The sequence below is a fragment of the Pelobates fuscus genome, chromosome 5, assembly GCF_036172605.1.
Source record: "Pelobates fuscus isolate aPelFus1 chromosome 5, aPelFus1.pri, whole genome shotgun sequence".
Lineage (NCBI taxonomy): Eukaryota > Metazoa > Chordata > Amphibia > Anura > Pelobatidae > Pelobates > Pelobates fuscus.
In genome coordinates this window covers 319,127,628-319,149,011 of record NC_086321.1, presented here as the reverse complement: position 1 = coordinate 319,149,011, position 21,384 = coordinate 319,127,628, and the positions used below count along the sequence as shown (strand labels likewise).

Here is a 21,384-nt window from a genome sequence, read left to right as displayed (position 1 = left end):
GTGGTCAGATAACGTCCCCTGGCAATACGATCCAATAATTCGTCTACCCGGGGCATTGGGTAGGCGTCAGTGGTAGTCCGCTCGTTGAGTCGCCTGTAGTCCACACAGAACCGGGTGGTCCCATCTTTCTTAGGTACTAGGACTACAGGCGAAGCCCAAGGGCTGTCAGAGGGTTCGATGACCCCAAGCTGGGTCATCTCCTGTATCTCCTTCCGCATTCCATCTCGGACTGCTTCAGGGATACGGTAAGGCGGCTGTCGTAAGGGGGTCTGTCCAGGGGTCTCTACCTTGTGTATAGCGAGGTGGGTGTAACCTGGCTCCTGGGAGAAAGTTGCTTGCTTCTCCCATAACAACTGTTTCGCTTGGATCCTTTCTGTGGGGTTTAACCTGTCTCCTAACTGTACGAGGGAGGTGAGGTCAGTCTGGGGGTCCCTTTCTAATAGATCAGGGAGAGGTAAATTCTCAGGGTCATCTGTAGCTGGGGCACATACGGCTGCAATGTTCTCAGGTCGTTCTTGATACTCTTTCAGCATGTTCACATGAAAGGATCTCTGGACCCTTTCGTCTGAACAGCTGGCTATCAAATAGGTAGTATCGCAGATCTGCGCCACTATTCTGTACGGGCCTTGCCAAGAGGCTTGCATCTTGTTGGCCTTCACAGGTTTGAGCACTAATACTTTTTGCCCCACCTGGAAGGCTCGCTGTCGGGCACCCTGATCGTACCATCTCTTCTGTTTCCCCTGGGCCGCCCGGAGATTCTCCCTTACCATCAGGGACAGTTTCTCCATGCGGTCCCGAAGTTCCAGAACATATGGCACTATGGGGGTCCCTTCTTGCTCAGTCTCCCCTTCCCAGTGTCCCCAGATGAGATCTAAGGGTCCGCGGACCCGTCTCCCATACAGTAACTCAAAAGGGGAGAACCCAGTAGATTCCTGGGGCACCTCCCGGTATGAAAACAGGAGGTGCGGCAAGAATCTCTCCCAGTCCCTGCAAGTGTCCGTAAAGGTCCTCAGCATCTGTTTGAGGGTACCGTTAAAACGCTCGCAGAGACCGTTAGTCTGTGGATGGTAAGGCGAGCTAAGCAAGGGTTAAATGCCACATACTTTCCACAGCTGCTGGGTGAGCACCGCAGTAAATTGGGTTCCCTGGTCGGAGAGGATCTCTTTAGGGAACCCAACCCTGGTAAAAATCCTAACCAGGGCATCAGCAATCGTCTCTGCCTCTATGTTAGACAGTGCTACTGCCTCTGGATAGCGAGTGGCATAGTCCACTACAGTAAGAATATACTTCTTGCCTGATGGACTAGCCCTGGCCAGTGGACCCACAATGTCAACAGCTATGCGGGAAAAGGGCTCCCCTATAATAGGCATCGCTGATAGTTTAGCCTTAGGGTGGTCCCCCCGCTTTCCTACCCGTTGACATGTGTCACAAGTACTGCAATATATCCGCACAGCCTGGTTGAAGTTGGGCCAAAAGAAATTCTGGGAGATCCTATAGGCCGTGCGACGAGACCCTAGATGTCCTGCTAAAGGGACATCGTGCCCTATCCGCAGAAGCTCCTGCCGGTATTTCGCGGGCACCACCAGCTGGTGATTCTGCAGAGGGGCTATCTTCTTCTGGGAAGGTTTCGGGATTCTGTATAGCCTGTCCCCCACCCACTTATACCGCTCCCCGTCTATCCCTTCCTCTCCAGCATCTGCTCTGTCCCTGTATTTTTGTAGGGTAGGATCTGCCCGGGTTTCCCTCCCAAACTCCTCTGGGTAATCCCAACGTAAGGGGGTCTGAGCTAAGGTGTCAGTCGGGGAAAAGGGTCTTACCTGGGCCTCCTCGGCAGGTGGGCTGGTTCCAGAGGCACGGGTCTGAGAGCGAGTAGTCACTGGGTTAACGTCCAAGGGGCCCATTGGAGCATAGGCCGAAACCAAAGGGGCCAAATCATTCCCAAGAAGCACATCAGCGGGCAAGTCTTTCATAACCCCAACATCCACGTGTCTAGCGCCCACTCCCCAGTCCAAGTGAACACGGGCAACAGGTAACCGGAATACGGCTCCCCCTGCTACCCTCACGGCCACTGTGTCTCCGGTGTGCTGGTGTTCTGAGACCAAGTTCTTTTGGAGCAGTGTCATGGTGGCTCCTGTGTCTCTAAGTCCATTTACCACTCGGCCATTTAGTTTCACAGTCTGCCGGTGTTGCTGGCGATTGTCCTGATGGGCGGCTTGCACCGGGTCGGCTTCGTGCAAGATGCCCCAGAATTCCTCCTGCTCTACACAGTGAGCAGCAGGCTGTGGTGGTCGCTGATTCGGGTTGGCTGATCTCCTCCAGGACTGAGCTTGGTTAGCGTGGTTCAGTGGACACTCCGGGCGCTTGTGTCCCAACTGTTTGCACAGAAAGCACCGGATGGGTTGGGAATAATCCCTGGCATTAAATTTGGATGGCTGCACATAAGTATTGGTCGGTGGTACTACTGGGCTGCGATGCACTGGGGGTTGGTATGTTGTTGGAATCGGAGGGGCTGCTGGTCGGTATTCCACTCTGGTCGGAACTTTAACAACGGTATTGTCCAGTTTGCGAGCATCAGTATATTCGTCTGCCAACCGGGCCGCCTCGGGTAGGGTAGAGGGTTTTCTATCTCTGACCCACTCCCGGACCCCGGTAGGCAATTTCTCGAAGCAGTGTTCCAGTAAGAATACCTGCAGCACCTCTTCCCCCGATACTGCTTGGCATCCTGCCATCCAGTGGGCTGCAGTACGGTGAACTCTGCAGGCCCATTCCACATAAGAATCGCCACTTTGCTTGTTGGTTTCCCTGAAGCGCCGTCTGTAAACTTCTGGGGTCACCGCATACCTGGCTAGGAGCGCATCCTTCACTGCCCGGTAGCTGGTGATCTCCTCCTCTGGGATGGCCCGAAATGCGTCACTAGCCCGGCCGGATAATTTCCCAGAGAGGATGGTGACCCATTGGTCTGTGGGTACCTGGTGGAGGGCACACTGCCTCTCAAAATCGTCCAGGAACCCATCGATCTCTCCTTCATTTTCAATAAAAATTTTAAATGCAGCAAATGGTACCTTTTTCCTTCCGGAATCGTTATTGGGTACCTCTGCTGCTGCAGCTCCTCTTCCATGGAGCGCTTGGTGTGCTGCTACTGCGGCTTGCACACGTTCCACAATGTCTGCTGAGGGGTTGGGGCCAAAGTGTGCCAGCCTTATTTGCACTGCCCGGTTAAATTGTATTTCCTCGGGTGTTAAATCCAAACTGCTGGGCACATTAGCGCTCTCCGTTCCCTGTGTTGCATCCATTTCCCTTAGCAAAGCAATAATTTCCCGTTTCTTTAAATTGCTTGCTGATCGACCTCGACGTTCTATGATGTCCTTAAGAGTAGCACGTCTTAACTGTTCATACTGCATTTCTTTCCTTCTGTGTTGTGGGATTCATCCCGCCGCTTGCCACCAATTGTTAAGACACCTTTTGTCTTAATAAGTAAATCACTGTTTAGTCCACCTTCCCCTTTCACCGTATCAAGTCCTTGTTCGTCTACTGTATAATCCACGAACCATAACCAGGGGAAGCAGTAATCTCTCGAATAACGATATCCACCAAACGGCATAAGTTCCCAATAATAGTCCTTAAGCGTAAATAAGAATCCCCCCAATAACGAGACTGAAGCTCCGTGTTGAGGGTCAAAACAAGATCTGAGGACTGGAACATCCAGCCTGCTTATTAGGAAAAGGCACACACAGGGCACTCCCAGGGGGAGGATGAAAATAACCAATTATACACAGGGTAACACCCCCACCTCTCCTCCCCTCAGATAACCACATAACACAATTATACTGTACAATAATTTACCCCAGTTATGGATGTACCCCAAAACCAGGGGGTACACCTTTAAGTCCAGCACCGCTTGAAAGGTCTTGGTTAGGGGAACACTCTGTCCAAATCCCAGCCCATTCGGTTAAGGGTTCGGGAGTTATGGATGATTGAAGTTTTGACCGACTGCACGGATCTTCTAGCCGAAAAGAGTTCCACAAGTTTTGGCCCTGCAGTCGGTCTCCGTTCGCCGGTTAAAATCATACGAAATCCTCATCATCCACAACTATCTCCGAGTTCGCTGGATTCCCCATAGCCGATTACAAGTAACTACCGAATGGCTCGTCGTTCGGTAGTTCCAACACGAATTTCTGGGTGTATGGAGGTCTCAGCGGTGTTCGCCTGTTTGGGTATCCGTTTTTAGTTCCACACGTTCACAGGCAAACACCGCTGTTCGCACGCAAGATGGCCGCGAACACGTGCAAAAGTCCCAAAATGGCGGCCACCCATATGTTAGACATGGAGTTCGTGCGAAATGAGGTGAACGGCTGGAAAACAGGCTGGAATGGTAAAAACATGCTTCATAACATAACAAATCAGTCCTTTAGACGGATGGCCCAAAATAGTCGAATCCACTAAAGCACCAGACAGACGGATGGTTCCGTCACAGCCAACACACTCGCCTGTCAGTGTCCCTCCTGGAATCGTTGGGTTTCGTGGTAAACCAACAGAAGTCGGAGCTGAACCCTGCCCAAACTATACAATTCCTCGGCTTCGAGATCGACTCGACGACTTGCACTCTGAGACTACCAGCCTCAAAGATCACAGCCATTCGCAAGGAGATTCGCAGGGTTCTCCGGCTCGACTCCATTCCACTACGCAACCTGGCCAGGATTGTGGGACTCCTATCCGCCTCCATCCAGGCCATATTTCCGGGCCCCTCCACTACAGGGCCATGCAACGTCTCAAGACCAAGTACCTACGCCACAGGCCTTCTTACGACCAACCCGTCCCGATGACGACGGAGGTTCGCGAGGAACTATCATGGTGGCTGGACAGCATGCAAGCCTGGAACGGCAAGGCCATATTCGGAGACACCCCAGACTTCGTATTGGAATCAGACGCCAGTCTGTGGGGATGGGGTGCCACCAACGAAACCGTCTCCACGGGAGGTACATGGACGGCGCAAGAGCTCTCCATGCACATCAACTGCCTCGAGCTCTTGGCAGGATCATTCGCGATCCGCAGCTTGGCTCGGGAAAGCTACAACTGTTGCATCCTCCTACGCATGGACAATGTATCCGCAGTCCAGTACATCAACCGCCTGGGAGGCGCTCGCTCACGCCTGCTGTCGGATATCACGCGGGACATCTTCGACTATTGCCTTCCTCGCAACATCACGCTACAGGCGGAATACTTACCGGGAGAGATCAATCTCACAGCCGACTGGTTCTCTCGCCACTGGAGAGACGTCAGCGACTGGAAGCTAAACACGAGAATTTTCAGGGCCCTGGCAGCCCGGAGGGGTCCCTTTCACCTGGATCTGTTCGCTTCTCGCAACAATCACCAGACTCCGGAATTCTTCAGCTGGCTCCCGGACCCGGAGAGCAAGGCGACGGGCGCCTTTCTCCAACAATGGCCGACGACAGGAGCCTACGCTTTTCCCCCATTCTCCATGATTGCGAGAACACTACACCAGATGCAGACGCAACAGATCAAACTAGTTGTCATAACACCCTTGTGGCAGGGCCAACCATGGTTCCCGGACCTCCTGGCCTCCTCCTACAGGGACCCTCTCCTCCTACCATCCTTCTCACAGATCCCAAAGGGTATCTCCACCCTCTCCTCCTGGAAGACCGGCTACCCCTGGTGGCTTGGTCTCTTTCCGGGGTTCCTGGCGAGTCAGCGGACTATCGCAGGCTGCTAGGGACCTCTTATGGGACTCATGGGCCCCGGGAACTAGACGCTGTTACCTTTCAGCTTGGGCCTCCTGGTCTACTTGGTGCATGGAACGGGACTCCGATCCATTTACAGCACCTATTCCCATGATTCTTAATGTTCTCTCCTCCTTGTTCTTAGCTGGCCGCTCCTACCATTCGGTCAACGTCGTTCGCTCCGCGATTTCGGCGGCTCACACCCCCGTCGGGGATCTCCCGGTCGGCTACGCCGCCCCCCGGCCCCCAAATACCCTCACCTATGGGATGTGGGTCTAGTCCTTCGTTTTCTCAGGGATTGGCTTCCGAATGACCGCCTCTCCCTACGCCAACTATCCGCTAAGTTCGCTTTTCTCCTTTGCCTAGTGTCTTTCTGACGGGTTTCCGACGTTCGGGCCTTCGATGTTGACGCCTTCGAGGTGGCCCCTGAAGGGGTCACTTTCCGCATTTCTCGTCGCACTAAGTCGGGATCAACTTCGTTTTTTTACCCCTTCTTTCCCGATGACCCGCAGCTCTGCGTTGTGTCCACCCTCTGCAGGTATGTTTCGGTCACCTCCTCACTCCGCCCCTCTACGTCGGGTCAACTCCTAGTCTCCTACGTATGCCCTGACGCACCGGTATCGGTCACCACTCTGGCCTGATGGATCCGCTGGATCCTTTCCCTCGCAGGTATAGACCCCGCTTTCGGCGCCCACTCCGTCCGAGGAGCGGCGGCATCATCAGCCTTCCTGGCAGGGGCGTCCCTTTCGGATATTCTCCGAACAGCGGACTGGTCTCGGGAATCCACCTTCCGTATATTTTATTTTCGCACTCCCCCTTCTGCTGGGATGTCTCTTCTTCAGCGTTAAAATTGCAAAATAGGAAGCCTCCTGTCATGTTATAAAATTGAAGATTATGCTAGCTTTAGTGTACTAATAATCTTAATTTTAATAAGGACAGGAGGCGAGTATTTTCCCTCCCTTCTGTTCCCTAACCTGACTCCTCGGGGGAGTGGATCGGAAGGTGACGGATATTGGGATTTATTTAGTGCTTACTCTACCAGCTGGACACATTCGGAATCTCTTCCACCTCCATGCCCGTACGGCCACCTAGACAGACACTCTAGTCGTACAACATTCTTACATCTCACACCCGTTTACTCTATAACCAGTTTACAATCAGTCTGTATTGAGTTAATTTACTCCATTCTGTTAAAGCACACAGACGTGAACAGTTACGGTTCAGTACCTAACCGATTTATACTCTCCTTTTAGTGTAACCCTCTTCAGGACCTCCACTGATCGCTGGTTGATTAACCTCACGACTCCGTAAGATGGGATGACGACTTCGTTTTGGTCTTATCTCCTACCTCGTTACCAGGAGTCTACTCAAGTTCCGCTCGCCAGAGACCACAGTTACAGTTTCGTTGAGTTTCTGGACGTTCGAGCATCTATCTGGACTTGGATGTCGCTTCAAGAAAGAGGAAGTTATGCAGGCAGCATGACCCTTATATACTGTGCTGCTCAGTGATTTACTTGTTACTTTACGTTTTTTCTTTACTGCTGTGGAGTTTAGTAAAGAGAGTTAATGCAAAATACTCGCCTCCTGTCCTTATTAAAATTAAGATTATTAGTACACTAAAGCTAGCATAATCTTCAATTTATACGTATTTCAACTATTAATCAAAGAGCAACTTGGTGTGCTGCACATTCTATTTAGACAGCAGGAACAATAGACGGTTCCTTTACACTGTATATATTCTTTCACTGTTTATACACTTTTTTTCACTACAATTTTTTTGTGTATTTCTATACTTTTTCCTCAAGAGGAACCATTAAAAATTGAATTTTAAATTTCATATATTCACCTATGTTCTATACTAGCAATTCGCTTTAGACTAATGAACAATTTGTATCTTTGGGTATAGAGATTGCTAACTGGGAGGACCTTACTGTAATCCCAGTTTTCAATCTCTTCATCTTCTATAATACTTTTATGTACATTGTTTTATGTGTCCTGATGAAAACTCCGTCCGGTAGCTGAAACGTTGACCGATCTGGATTGACTGCTAATAAATCGAATCAGCAAAGCCTAGAGTGCCGGTATTTTTGAAATTATATATATATATATATATATATATATATATATATATACAAGGAAGTCTGGCACTCTACCATTAAATGTTTCAAAACAATCAACCTCGGTGCTGCACAGCGTGGTATATAGACATATAAATGAAGAGAGCACTACAGAGGGATTTTCAAAAAGAATTTGTGTAGTACAAAGCGATCAACATTTCGACCCGAAAAGGTCTTTGTCAAGATGTGCATACAAATGAACAAAATGTTTATATAAGACATAAATTATTAAGAGGTAATCACTTACCCAGTGCAGGTGTGCTGCCAGTGATCCGTGTTCAAATGCTATGTGTATGAGTGATAGTGACCGCGCATGTGTGAAAAGCGTGTACGTGATAACTAAGCCACAAAGAGGCCGCGGTCGCGTCTGGTAACCATAGTAACGCGGTGCTGGACTATGTGAGAAAAATGTGGAGATACACTAGTAATTAATAAAAACAAACAGGAGGATAAATAAATTATATTTATCAAAAGATATATCTATGACAAAAAGTCTCCCGAGTTCAATTTAGTTTTTTGCATTTTTCACAGACAAACGGCACTTTAATTGACAATATAGTTGTTGTGATAAGTTTTACTGTCTTGAAACACTAATATTTGTATTCAGCAAAGTCTCCAGAGTATAACAGAACCCCCATGTACAGGTTTTATGTTGTTTTTTTTTTTTTAAAGTGTCAAATATAAGGTTGCATTTCCGTTTTTCACATAAAAATTTGCCAGATTGGTATGTTGCCTTTGAGACCATATGGTAGCCCAGGAAGGATAATTACACCCATGATGTCATACCATTTGCAAAAGTAGACAACCCAACAGGGGCGGACTGACCGGTCGGGCACTTCGGACATGGTCCGAGGGCCCGGCCGGAAGGGGGGCCCGGACTGCACAGGTAATCCTCTGCATGCCCGGGCCCCCAGCCCTTCATTCTGCATATATATATAGCGAGTACCACTATATATATATATATGCATCTGCGGGCCCTGCTGGCTTCCAAGCAGGGCCCAGGACACACTAACCTTCCCCCTCCGGGACTCGCAAGCCACAGCAGTAAAGCGTTGCCGCGGGTTTCCGTGACAACTCTCCACGGCATGCAATGCATGCTGGGCTCGTTAAAGATCACTGACTGCAGGAGTGGGAAGATGTATGCTGGGCCCCTCTATGTTGGCCCATAAAGCTGAGCCACCGGACCCCCAGGGAATCTACTGTCCCCCTCCCTGGCTACAGGTAAAAGGCAGGGAGGGGGAAATAAATTTTAAATAAATAAATAAAAACTCAACTGCTAAAAAATACCCCCCAGCAGCATTTGTCACACATCCACCACACACATACATCAAACATACAAAATGCATCCACTACACAACCACACACATCATCCACTACACATCATCCACTACACAACCACACACATCATCCACTACACAACCATACACATCATCCACTACACAACCATACACATCATCCACTACACAGCCACACACATCATCCACTACACAACCACACACATCATCCACTACACATCATCCACTACACAACCACACACATCATCCACTACACAACCATACACATCATCCACTACACAACCATACACATCATCCACTACACATCATCCACTACACAACCATACACATCATCCACTACATAAACACACAAACTGCATCCACTACACAACCACATACTACAGTGTCCACCATCCCTGGCTACAGGTAAGAGGCAGGGAGGGAGAAATACAGTTTTTAAAAAAATTATAAAAATTCAACAGCTAAAAAATACACACACGCAGCATCCACTACACAAACACACACGCAGCATTCACTACACACACACACACAGCATTCACTACACAAACACACATCATCCACTACACAAACACACACATCATCCACTACACAAACACACACACAGTATCCACTACAAACACACACACACACACACAGTATCCACTACACAAACACACACACACACACACACAGTATCCACTACAAACACACACACACACACACAGTATCCACTACACAAACACACACACAGCACTCACTGCACAAACACACACACAGCACTCACTACACAAACACACAAATAATTCACTACACACTACATCCACTACACAAACACACACTCTGCATTCACTATACACACACGATTCATTCACTCTCCACACACTCTCTATCCACTACACAAACATTCAATCTGAATACACTATAAACACTGTATCCACTTTACTCATGCATTTTTGCATCCACTACACACATTCTACAGCCACTATACACACACAACCAAACTCAGTACACACACACACACTTCATCCTTGTGGGTGGACTCAAGAGGGGTTATGTGGGCTCACTTGGGGGAGGGCCATGTGGGCAGGCCCCGGAGGCCCAGACCTTGAACTGCGTCAGGGGCCCCAACATTTCTGGTGGCTGCCCTGCCCGCCCGCCGCGCCAGTGCACTGTGCGTGCAGCCATGCACATAACAGAATGTGCACCAACTACAGAGTTATTTTCACCCGGCTATCGGGGCACGGCGGCCGGCGCTACTTACCTCAGCATAGGAGGAGGGGCCCGGTCCTGGGTTTCCATGGAGTCCTGTACGTCATGCCGCCCGCACAATCCGGATTTCATTGTATTCCTCACACTGCCTTACAAAGCCAAAAAAACTGGGCTCGGCCACACCTTTGTCAGCCATCTTTAGAGGCGAGCCAGCCCACAGGCCAGCCAGGCCAGTAGCGAGCCAGCTAGCCAACATGCCAGCAAGCCAACCAGCCAGCCCACAGGCCACCAGTTAGCCAGCGCACAGGCCACAGCCAGCCCACAGGCCTACAGCAAGCCACAGGCTTACAGCCAGCAAGCCCATAGCCTGCCAGCCGTAGCCAGCAAGCCACAGCCTGCCAGCCGCAGCCAGCCGGCAGTAGCCAGCAAGCCCACAGCCTGCCGGCAGTAGCCAGGAAGCCCGCAGCCTGCCGCAGAAGCCAGCAAGCCCACAGCCTGCCAGCAAGCCACAGCCTGCCAGTCGCAGCAGGCAAGCCCACAGCCTGCCAGCCATAACTAGAAAGCCCACAGACTGCCAGCCAGCAACAGTAATTAAGGTGAGAGGAGCCAACTTGGCCTAGGTATCAGCGTGCTATGCTGTGTTGCTATATTGTGAATAAGAACCAGAGTGTTGGAAAGACATCCCTCCAGGCCCCATTAGACCCCATTGTAGTCTCTAATGTGGCCTGGAGGATATTCTTTTGAACACTCTCTCTAAAGGACACTGAGATAGCCTCTGCTAGAAAGATCCCCCCCTCCCCCCTTCATGGCACATAACCCGTTAATTGTAGTCTCTACTGGGGCCTGGAGGCGACTGTTTCTAACAGAGGCTCTCTAATGGACGCTGAGATGGCCTCTGTTAGAAAGACCCACGTCCAAGCCTATTAGACTCCATTGTAGTCTCTAATGGTGCCTTGAGGGGATTCTTTCTAACACTCTCTAAAGGACACTGAGATAGCCTCTGCTAGAAAGACCCCCCTTCATGGCCCATTAGCCCTCAATTGTAGTCTCTACTGTGGGCCTTGAGGGGATTATTGTTATTTATTTTGCACAGTTTGTTTTTTACATTTGTTAATTATATTGCACTTGTTTAGAATTTATTGCACTTTTGTTCCTTGTGTCTAAAGATTGTGTAGGGTGTGGCTGGAGGCGGGACAAGGGTGGGGCTTGCTGCGAAGCATGGGTGAGGCCTGTAAGGGGGCCCTTGATTTATTTTGCCCGGGGGCCTTGAGGGTTCTCAGTCCGCCCCTGCAACCCAAGGTATTGCAAATGGGGAAAGTTAAGTCTTTTTTAGTAGCCAAAAGTTACAAACACTGGCCAAAATTAACGTTCAATTTAGTTTTTTGCATTTTTCAAATACAAACAAATATGAACGCTAACTTTGGCCAGTGTTTGTGACTAAGTGGCTACTAATACATCTGGACGTACCCCATTTGAATTACCTTGGGTTGTCTACTTTTGCAAATGGTTTGCCATCATGGGGGTAATTGTCATTCCTGGGCTACCATATGGTCTCAAAGGCAACATATCTTGCAAATTTCAATGTGTAGATACTGAAAAATTTAACATGCTATATTTGACCCTGTAACTTTCCAAAACACCATAAAACCTGTACATGGGGGGCACTGTTTTATTTGTGAGACCTCACAGAATACAAATATGTGTACTTTATTGCAGTAACAGTTAACAATATTACAACATTCACAGTTAAAATGCCATGCAGAACTAGAAAAATAAAAATAAAAAATCTTAATTTCTCACATTTATTAATATTTTATTCATATTAAATTATGTTTCATATATAAATATTGAATGTGAAATGAAAGCCCTATTTCTCCTGAACAAAATTATATATAATAAGTGTGGGTGCATTTAATATGAAAGAGGTGAATTATGGTTGAATAGACATATAGCGCAAATTCCAGGTTTTGTTTACGTTTTGATCCCAGCTTGTACAATTAGCTCAGTCCTTAACCCCTTCAGGACGGAGTCAATAGTGCACGTTCTGATCAAAACAAAACGTAAACAAAAACTGGTATTTGCGCTATGTGTCTGTTCACCCGTAGTTCCCCTCTTTCAAATTATATGCACCCACACTTATTATATATCATTTTGTTCAGGAGAAACAGGGCTTTAATCTATCATTAACTATTCATATATGGAACATCATTTATTATGAATAAAAGTAAAAAAAATGTGAGAAAATAAGATTTTTTTTTAAAATTGCATTTCCGGCTGACATTTTAACTGTGAATGTCATAATACTGTTATAAATGCACATATTTGTAATCAGCGATGTCTCACGAGTACAACAGTACCCCCCATTAACAGGTTTTATGTTGTTTTGGAAAGTTACAGGGTCAAATATAGAACATTACATTTTCAAATTGAAATTTGCCAGATTGGTAATGTTACCTTTGAGACGGTGTGGTAGCCCAGGAATGAGAATTACCCCCATAATGGCATACCATTTGAAAAAGTAGACAAGCCAAGGTATTGAAAGTGGGGTATGTTTAGTCTTTTTTAGTAGCCACTTAGTCACAAACACTGGCCAAAGTTAGCGTTCATATTTGTTTTTGTGTGAAAAAAGCAAAAAACGAATATTTGGCCAGTGTTTGTGACTAAGTGGCTACTAAGAAAGACTGGACATACCCCACTTGCAATACCTCGGGTTGTCTACTTTTGCAAATGGTATGCCATCATGGGGGTAATTCTCATTCCTGGGCTACCATACGCTCTCAAAGGCAACATAACCAATCTGGCAAATTTCAATGTGAAAAAAATGAAATGCAAGCCTTATATGTGACTCTCTAACGTTCCAAAACACCATAAAACCTGTACATGGGGGGTACTGTTATTCTCGGGAGACTTCACTAAACACAAATATTAGTGTTTTAAAACAGTAAAACATATTACAACAATAATATAGACCATAAAAGTGCAGTTCGCTTGTAAAAAATGCAAAAAACGTCACTTTTACTTAAAATATCATCGTTGTAATACAATTTACCAGTTTGAAACACGAATATTTGAGTTCAGCGAAGTCTTCCGGGTAAAACAGTACCCCCTATGTACAGGTTTTATGGTGTCTTGGAGAGTTACAGGGTCAAATATAGTGCTTGCAAATTAGATTCTCTGCACTTTCTCCCTGTGTTGTCATGCATGTCAATCAAATTTTAATTAATCAAATCACATAATTACGTTAAAAGATTATTTAAATATACATGTAGAATTTTAATATATATGCATTTATAGGTATTTAAATTCTACGTGTATACTGATGTAATCTTTTATGTAATTATATGTATTTATCTATATATATATATTTGCGGTTATTTGCATTTTATATATAGATAGATATATATAGAATGTCATTCTAAGTGTATTTTGTTACCGATATATATATATTAATAACAAAATACAGTTAGAATGAAATTACATATGCATATATAATTTATATTAAATTTTGTTTCAATATTTTATTTATTTATTTTATTATTTAATTTATTTATTATTTTAATTATACGTATTTATATATAATATATATATGTACATCTATTATATATATAATATATATACATATTATATATATGTAATGTCATTCTAAGTGTATTTTAATATTAATATATATACTTATATTAATATTAAAATACACTTTGTATGACGTTACATATATATAATATGTATATATATTATATATATAATATATATACATATTATATATATATAAAAATGCATTTATTTTATTTTTACACATGTCTAATTAATTTTTTTAATTCTTCCCACCAGCAGGGGGACTGTCTGATATTTCAAACAGTCCCCCTGCTGGCATATCCACAGCCAGCTATAGGGGGCCATGTGATCGCTCTTTGAGAGCGATCACATGGCCCCCGGGGGCCTCATTTGCCGTGGGAGGGCTGCCTGGGCTGTGAGGCAGTCCTCCCGAAGCGGATCGCGGCGGAGGTAAGTATAACTTACCTCCTGGGGCTGCAAGCCGTTACGGCGTGCTATGCCGTCATAACGGCGTTAAAGCCCACTTAACCCGTGACGGCATAGCACGCCGTAACGGCGTTAAGGGGTTAACCCGTTAATGACGGTTGACGGACCCGGTCCGTCATGCGCTAAAATTAACCCCAGATCGCCACAGTGCTGGCGATTGCGAAGTTAACGCTGTTACTTGGGTGCCTCTGAGTCAGTGGCAGACCAGCAACAGCAAATTGCGATGTCCCAGCCCACGTGATCCCTGTGACAGCCAGTCACAGCGGTCACAATGCTGCTGGGATATCAGATCCGCCTCCCTCCACCTCATGTGGGTTTTTGAAGTGGAGAGAGACGGATCGTTATTTTGTGTCCCTGAAGAGAATAAATTGTGTCAGATAAGGTTCCAAATCCCCTTTACCCTTCTTTGTAAAAAAAAATAACCCTTTCCCTGCTGATTGATCACTGCCAGCAGTGATCAAAATACAGACCACAGTACTTTACCGTGATCTAGTTTTTTTTTTACACTTGGGGGTTACATTTTATTTTTTAGTAACCCTAAGGGGTTAAATTTTAATATTTTATTTGATTAATTTGTGATTTTAGTTAGTTGGGGTGGGTGAAATTTAGTGTGAATTGGGGAATTTAGTGATAAGCTAGTTAGGGGTGGGAAAAAAAAGTTTAGTTATTTAGATTTTAGTTATTTAAAGTTTATTAACATAGTACAAAATGCTTAGGAAGTATAACGCAGAGGAGCCTTATGCCCTGTTAGCGGCCGACTCAGAGGCGACCGACACTGCAGGGACAGGGACTATGTGCCAGATACTGCAGGACCATTAGGAGAAATTGCTGATTCTTCTGATGCTGAACATGGTGCAGATGACTGGGTACCCCCTAATAATTTTTCACCAGACATCCCAGAGTACACTGCCAATCCTGGCATACAGGCTGACCTGTCTGGCTATAATATGCTGGATTGTATGCAGCTGTTTCTGGGGGATGATATTTTGGGGAGATAGTCATCCAGACCAGGGGCGTACCTAGAGCATTTGGCACCCGGGGTGGATCCTGGCCTTGGCACCCCCTCAACCCCCCTCTCCCGCCCCCAACAAAAAAAACCTGTAACATTTTTTAAATGTTTTCCTTTTTTTTCATGTATTGAAGAAATTTGGAAACTTTGCAAAACCGCTGTCAGCCCCCTTCTACAAAACCCTTGTGTGCCCCACCCCCTCCTACAAAACCCCTGTCCTGCCCCATCTACAAATCATGTACTGCCCCCCGTCTACAAACCCCCTGCAACCACCATCTACAAAACCCCGTATAAAGACTCCTGTCCCAATACAAAACCCCTGTCCCTTCTACAAAATCCCTGCAGCCCCACACACACATTTACAGGCAGACAGTCGCACACACACAGTTACAGGCAGACAGTCCCACTTACAGTCAGAGACAGTCATGCACACAGTTACAGGCAGACAATCACATATACATTCACACACACACACACACAAGCTCACAGGCAGACAGTCACACACACACAGTAAAAGGCATCAGCAGACAGTCACATGCACACAGTCACAGACAGATAGTCACACACGGTTACAGGCAACATCAAACAGTCACAGGCAGACAGTCAGAAACATACATAGTCACATGCAGAGAGTCACACAGTCACACACACAGCAAAACCGCTGTCAGCCCCCTTCTACAAAACCCTTGTGTGCCCCCCCCCCTACAAAACCCCTGTCCTGCCCCGTCTACAAATCCTGTACTTCCCCCCGTCTACGAAACCCCTGCAACCCCCATCTACAAAACCCTGTATAAAGACTCCTGTCCCAATACAAAACCCCTGTCCCTTCTACAAAATCCCTGCAGCCCCACACACACATTTACAGGCAGACAGTCGCACACACACAGTTACAGGCAGACAGTCACACATACAGTCAGAGACAGTCATGCACACAGTTACAGGCAGACCATCACATATACATTCACACACACACACACACACACACACACAAGCTCACAGGCAGACAGTCACACACGCACAGTAAAAGGCATCAGCAGACAGTCACATGCACACAGTCACAGACAGATAGTCACACACGGTTACAGGCAACATCAAACAGTCACATGCAGACAGTCACACAGTCACACACACAGTTATAGGCAGACAGTTACACACACAGTCAGTTACAGGTAGTCACACAGAGTCATAGCCAGGAAGTCACACACACAGTTATTGGCAGACAGTCACATATACAGTCACACACACACACACACAAACACAGACATAGAGTCACACACACATACACAGTTACAGTCAAACACAGTTACATGCAACATCACACAGTCACAGGCAGACACACACACACACCGTTACAGGCAGGCAGACAGACACACACACACACACACAGTTACAGGCATGCAGTCACACACACACAGTTACAGGCATGCAGTCACACACACACACACACAAATACACAGTTACAGGCATGCAGTCACACAAACACACACACATACACAGTTACAGGCAGACAGTCAAACATACACAGTTACAGGCATGCAGACAAACTCACTCATATATTGAATATTCATAGGGTAGTAATAGGATATACACAGAGACCATGTATCAGAGCATGCTGCCAGTTACACTGTCCGTTCATATGTATGCAGACCAGTAGTGAATAGCTTTAACAGCAGGGTCTCTGTGTGAACGTAAAAGAAGTCAGATTAATAGCTAGAGTACTAGATGTGGCTAAATATGCTGCCAGAACACAGGATTCAACACAACTCACTCATGTATTGAAATATTCCTAGGGTAGCAGGGAGGAGAGAGAGGATGACGAAAAAAGATTAATGAAAAAGCCAAAGCTGCTGGATAAATTATCCGTAGATAATCCCCCGTGCCTTCAAGGGCACCTAAATCCAACCCCCCAGGTAAGAAAAGTACAGAAAGTGGAGTACAGACATGGTAACTTAATAGTAAGTATGATAAGCTGCAAGGTAATTCCCTTGACGCGCGCGTTTCACCCGACCAGGCTCGTCAGAAGGGTACCTCTGAGGTACCGCCAGCTGCCTTTCTGTTACCCAAGGCTCTTGCCCCATAGTAGGAATGGTTTCTCTGTATAACCTCTCATTATCCCAGTACACTCTCTCCCTATCCCTGTCTGTGAGTGGCTGCCTAGCACGTTCCCTCAATACCTCTAACGTGGGATCTATCCGTTGGGCCTGCTGGAATTCAGGACACCGCGCCTCAGTCTCAGAGTCAATAGGCTCGGACACAGATTCCTGCCCCTGGACTACAGGAGGGGATGGTAACAAGGTGCGAGACTCCCTGGTTCCCCCATCTGGGTGCTCTCCTGTTGACATACGCTCTGAGTCTGCAGGCTGCGGCAGGCCCTGCTCCCTACTTGGGTAAGACCGCTGCCGGGTTACCACAGCTACAGTGGTAACCTCTGTCTCCCCCTCCCCGTGATTTGCACTTGGCACATCCTCACAGGGTACCACAGACAAGTTTGGTTCTGGCACAGACTGGCACACATGCTCGCTCTGCCCTCCCTCCCAGCACAATTGTCTACATACCTTGTTACACGATTCCACAGACACCCTGGGCTCTGGCACAGACTGACATACATTCTGACCTCCCTCCAAGCACAGTAATTTACATAAACATTTGCACCCTGTCCTTTCCACAGCAGGGCCCCTACAGGGCTTTGGTTGGTAACACATATCACTCTCAGGCACATACTGGGATAACAACCTATACATCGGTACCAAGCAATACATTTGTAGGAATATTATCTGATACCCCCACATGCCTCAGACCCCATGCCCGCTCCCCAATCCAAATATACACGTGCCACTGGCACTGCAGGACGTATTCCCCCAATCCCTTTTACAGCTAATGTCCTGCCAGGAATGAAGTCCTCAGAGCGCACTAGCTCTGGACGCACAAGAGTCACATCTGCCCCAGTGTCCCTGAGCCCCACACTTACCTTCTCTCCCACTGTAACAGGCTGCAGGTTCACATTGTTGTTGCCCTCTGACTTGGTCACGAACAACACAGAAGATGCAGGTTGAACCCCCCTCCGGATGAGGGTGATGGCCTCCTTTTTTCTGGGCAGGTATTCCTCAAGTGCCCCATTTGGTTGCAAATAAAACATCTGCGACTATCTCCTTGCGCAGACATGGCACTAGCTTCCCCTCTCCCTGAGGGGGAGCTGAAACAAAAGATGGCCCGCTAGGCCTGGTGATGGGGAGTCGTGGTTGTGTGATCCTCCAGCTGGATATTCCCTTGGCAAAACCTCTGCTCCGGTCCACTGTTGCTCGATTGGCAGTGTGGAAATCTGCCAGCTCACCCGCCTCCAATGACGTTTTGGGGTTCCGGTCCAGCAACCATTCCTGTACATCAGCTGGGCAGAGCTGCAAAAACTGTTCTTTTATTAACAAGTTTTGCAAACTTTCCAAAGTGGTAATCTCCAGCCCTGTAGTCCACTGTCGGAATGCTGTCGCCAGGTGCCCCACAACTGCTGTATAACTTTCTGCGGGATGCTTTTGCAAAGTCCTGAATTTCTTTCGGTACACCTCAGGAGTAAGGTTGTATCGTTTTTGCAAGGCAGCCTTAATCACATCATAGTCCTGGTCAAATTCTGCTGGAAGTGCAGTAAATGCTTCCAGTGCAGGACCTCTGAGACCAGGGGTGAGGTATTTTGCCCACTGGTCCTTTGGTAGCTGGTACTGCCTGCAAACTTTTTCAAAACTGCACAGGAAAAATTCCAAATCACCATCTTTGTCCAAAGTTGGAAAATTCTCTGCACGTGGTTTGGGTGCAGAAGAGTCTCTGGAATTAATACTTATAGGGGAGGCAGTCAACCTCTCCAACTCAGCCATTTTTAGCTCATGCTCTCTGGCAGCTTGTCGCTCCGAGGCCTCTCTCTCAGCCTGCCGCTCTGCAGCCTCTCTCTCCCTCTCAGCAGCCTCTCTCTCCCTCTCAGCTTGGCGCTCAGCAGCCTCTCTCTCTATCTCAGCTTGGCGCTCAGCAGCCTCTCTCTCTCAGCTTGGCGCTCAGCAGCCTCTCTCTCTCTCTCAGCCTCCTGAGATTGAAGGATAAGCTGCAGTCTTTGGTTTGCGTCTGCTGAGTCCACATATTTTAAACTGTTTGTAAGTAACAATCCAAATGATCTCCAGATCTCGGAACATCACGGACAAAAGCTACAGGTATCTCCTCTGCATTGTTGGAGGCATCACTTTGCACCGCTTGTTCCATAGACAGGTAAGTATCTACATTTACCTGTCACAGCACTCTGATTGGTTAGCTTGAAATCCACCAGAGTGCTCTGTGTCATTTTACACAGCGTGGGAAAGTTCTTTGGAATTTTCCCAAGCTGTGTAATTTGACTCATAACTCTCTGATTGGTGTATTGAAAGTAACCAATCAGAGAGTTATGAGTCAAATTACACAGCGTGGGAAAATTCCAAAGAACTTTCCCACGCTGTGTAAAATGACACAGAGCACTCTGATTGGTGGATTTCAAGCCAACCAGAGTGCTGTTACAGGTAAATGTAGAGACTTACCTGTCGTCAGTCTCTTCATTTACCTGTCAGAGCACTCTGATTGGGTGGCTTAAACCCACCAATCAGAGTGTTCTGAGCCTAATTGCAGGGCAGGGCAAGGCTTTATAAGCCTTCCCCCGCCCTGCAAAGCTCAGTCTGTGCAGAGCCCTCCATGGGTGATGAAGGATTATTTTTATTTGCGCTTGTTTTTTTTTTTATGTGCGTCGCTTATTATGGATTTTTTTATTTGCCCTTTTTTGGGTCTGAAAAAAGAAGAAGATTTTAGAAGAAAGAAAACATCAAATGTTTTTTTTTTTTATTATTATTTTTACAGGTACTTAGTTAATGCCCCCCCCTCATTATTTTTAGGGTGAGGGGGTAGGTAGGGGATAGTTTTGTTCGAGATGGGGGTGACTAGGAGTTTGGGGACCCCTAGTCACCTGGGGCGGTACATTTTTATTTAAGGCCCCATCCGCCGCTCAGGGTTGGGTCAGGGGGGAGGACAATAGGTCCCCCCCAATTATTTTACTTTAGGGCCCCAACCACCGCTCAGGGGTGGGGGGCCGGGGGGGCAATAGGTTTAGTTTTAAAGCCCCCACTCACGCCTCGCGGGTGGGGACTCAGGAGGGGGGACCCTTTTTTTTCTTTTTTTAACAGTGAGCAGCCACAGGCAGTATAGCGATTAGGGGCACAATTTACTAATACTAAGTAATTTTTACTTAGTATTAGTAAATTTGGCTGAAAGACCAATTTAGGTCTTTCAGCCTTTTGGTAGATAACTCCCTAATACCGTGGGAATTAGGGAGTTATCTACTAAGCGGCTGAAAGAGAAGTCCCGAAGTCCCGAAATCACTAAATGCCGAAGTTCCGAAATTCCGAAGTTCCGAAATTCTGAAGTTGCCGAAGTGCTGAAGTTCCAAAGTGCTGAAGTTCCAAAGTGCCAAAGTCCCGAATTGCCGAAGTCCCGAATTGCCGAACGCCGAACCGAAAATTTTCCCCATGTGATGTAGATTAATTTAGAAATAAACAAATATGTTTAGAAATCTATCTGTTCCTGTCCAAATCTGAGATGATTAAATTGCGTATACGCAGAAGTAAATTCACACTGACACACGGAGTTCAGGTTAAAATAACTTCGAGAAAATTTAATGGCATCTGGGCAAAAGTGGGCTCGCAGACCCTTATAAGAGCAAAATTACATCATCATTGATTATTGAGATATCAGTGAATAAACATCAAAGTGGCTATGTCAGTGTCCACCCATCAATATTATTAATTGGATCAAGAACTAAGTGGTTAGCTAGGTGTCCTCCCACCGGGAGGTGGTATTGTTCTGGACACGGGTGTGGACAGATGGCTCAAGCGCCATCTCTCCCAGCATGAGGCTTACTCGGTGGGAAGGGGGGCTTGAGCGTCATTTTGGGCAGTTAGTGATGTCAGACTCGTGGTCAGGTGCAGGGTTCTTTTATGAAT

General features: G+C 46.9%; 1 pseudogene; it reads right to left on the bottom strand.

The window, feature by feature from the left end:
* Nucleotides 1–18,118: 18,118 nt before the first annotated feature.
* LOC134612232 (uncharacterized) lies at nt 18,119–19,248 on the bottom strand (annotated as a pseudogene).
* Between the last annotated feature and the right edge of the window lie 2,136 nt (nt 19,249–21,384).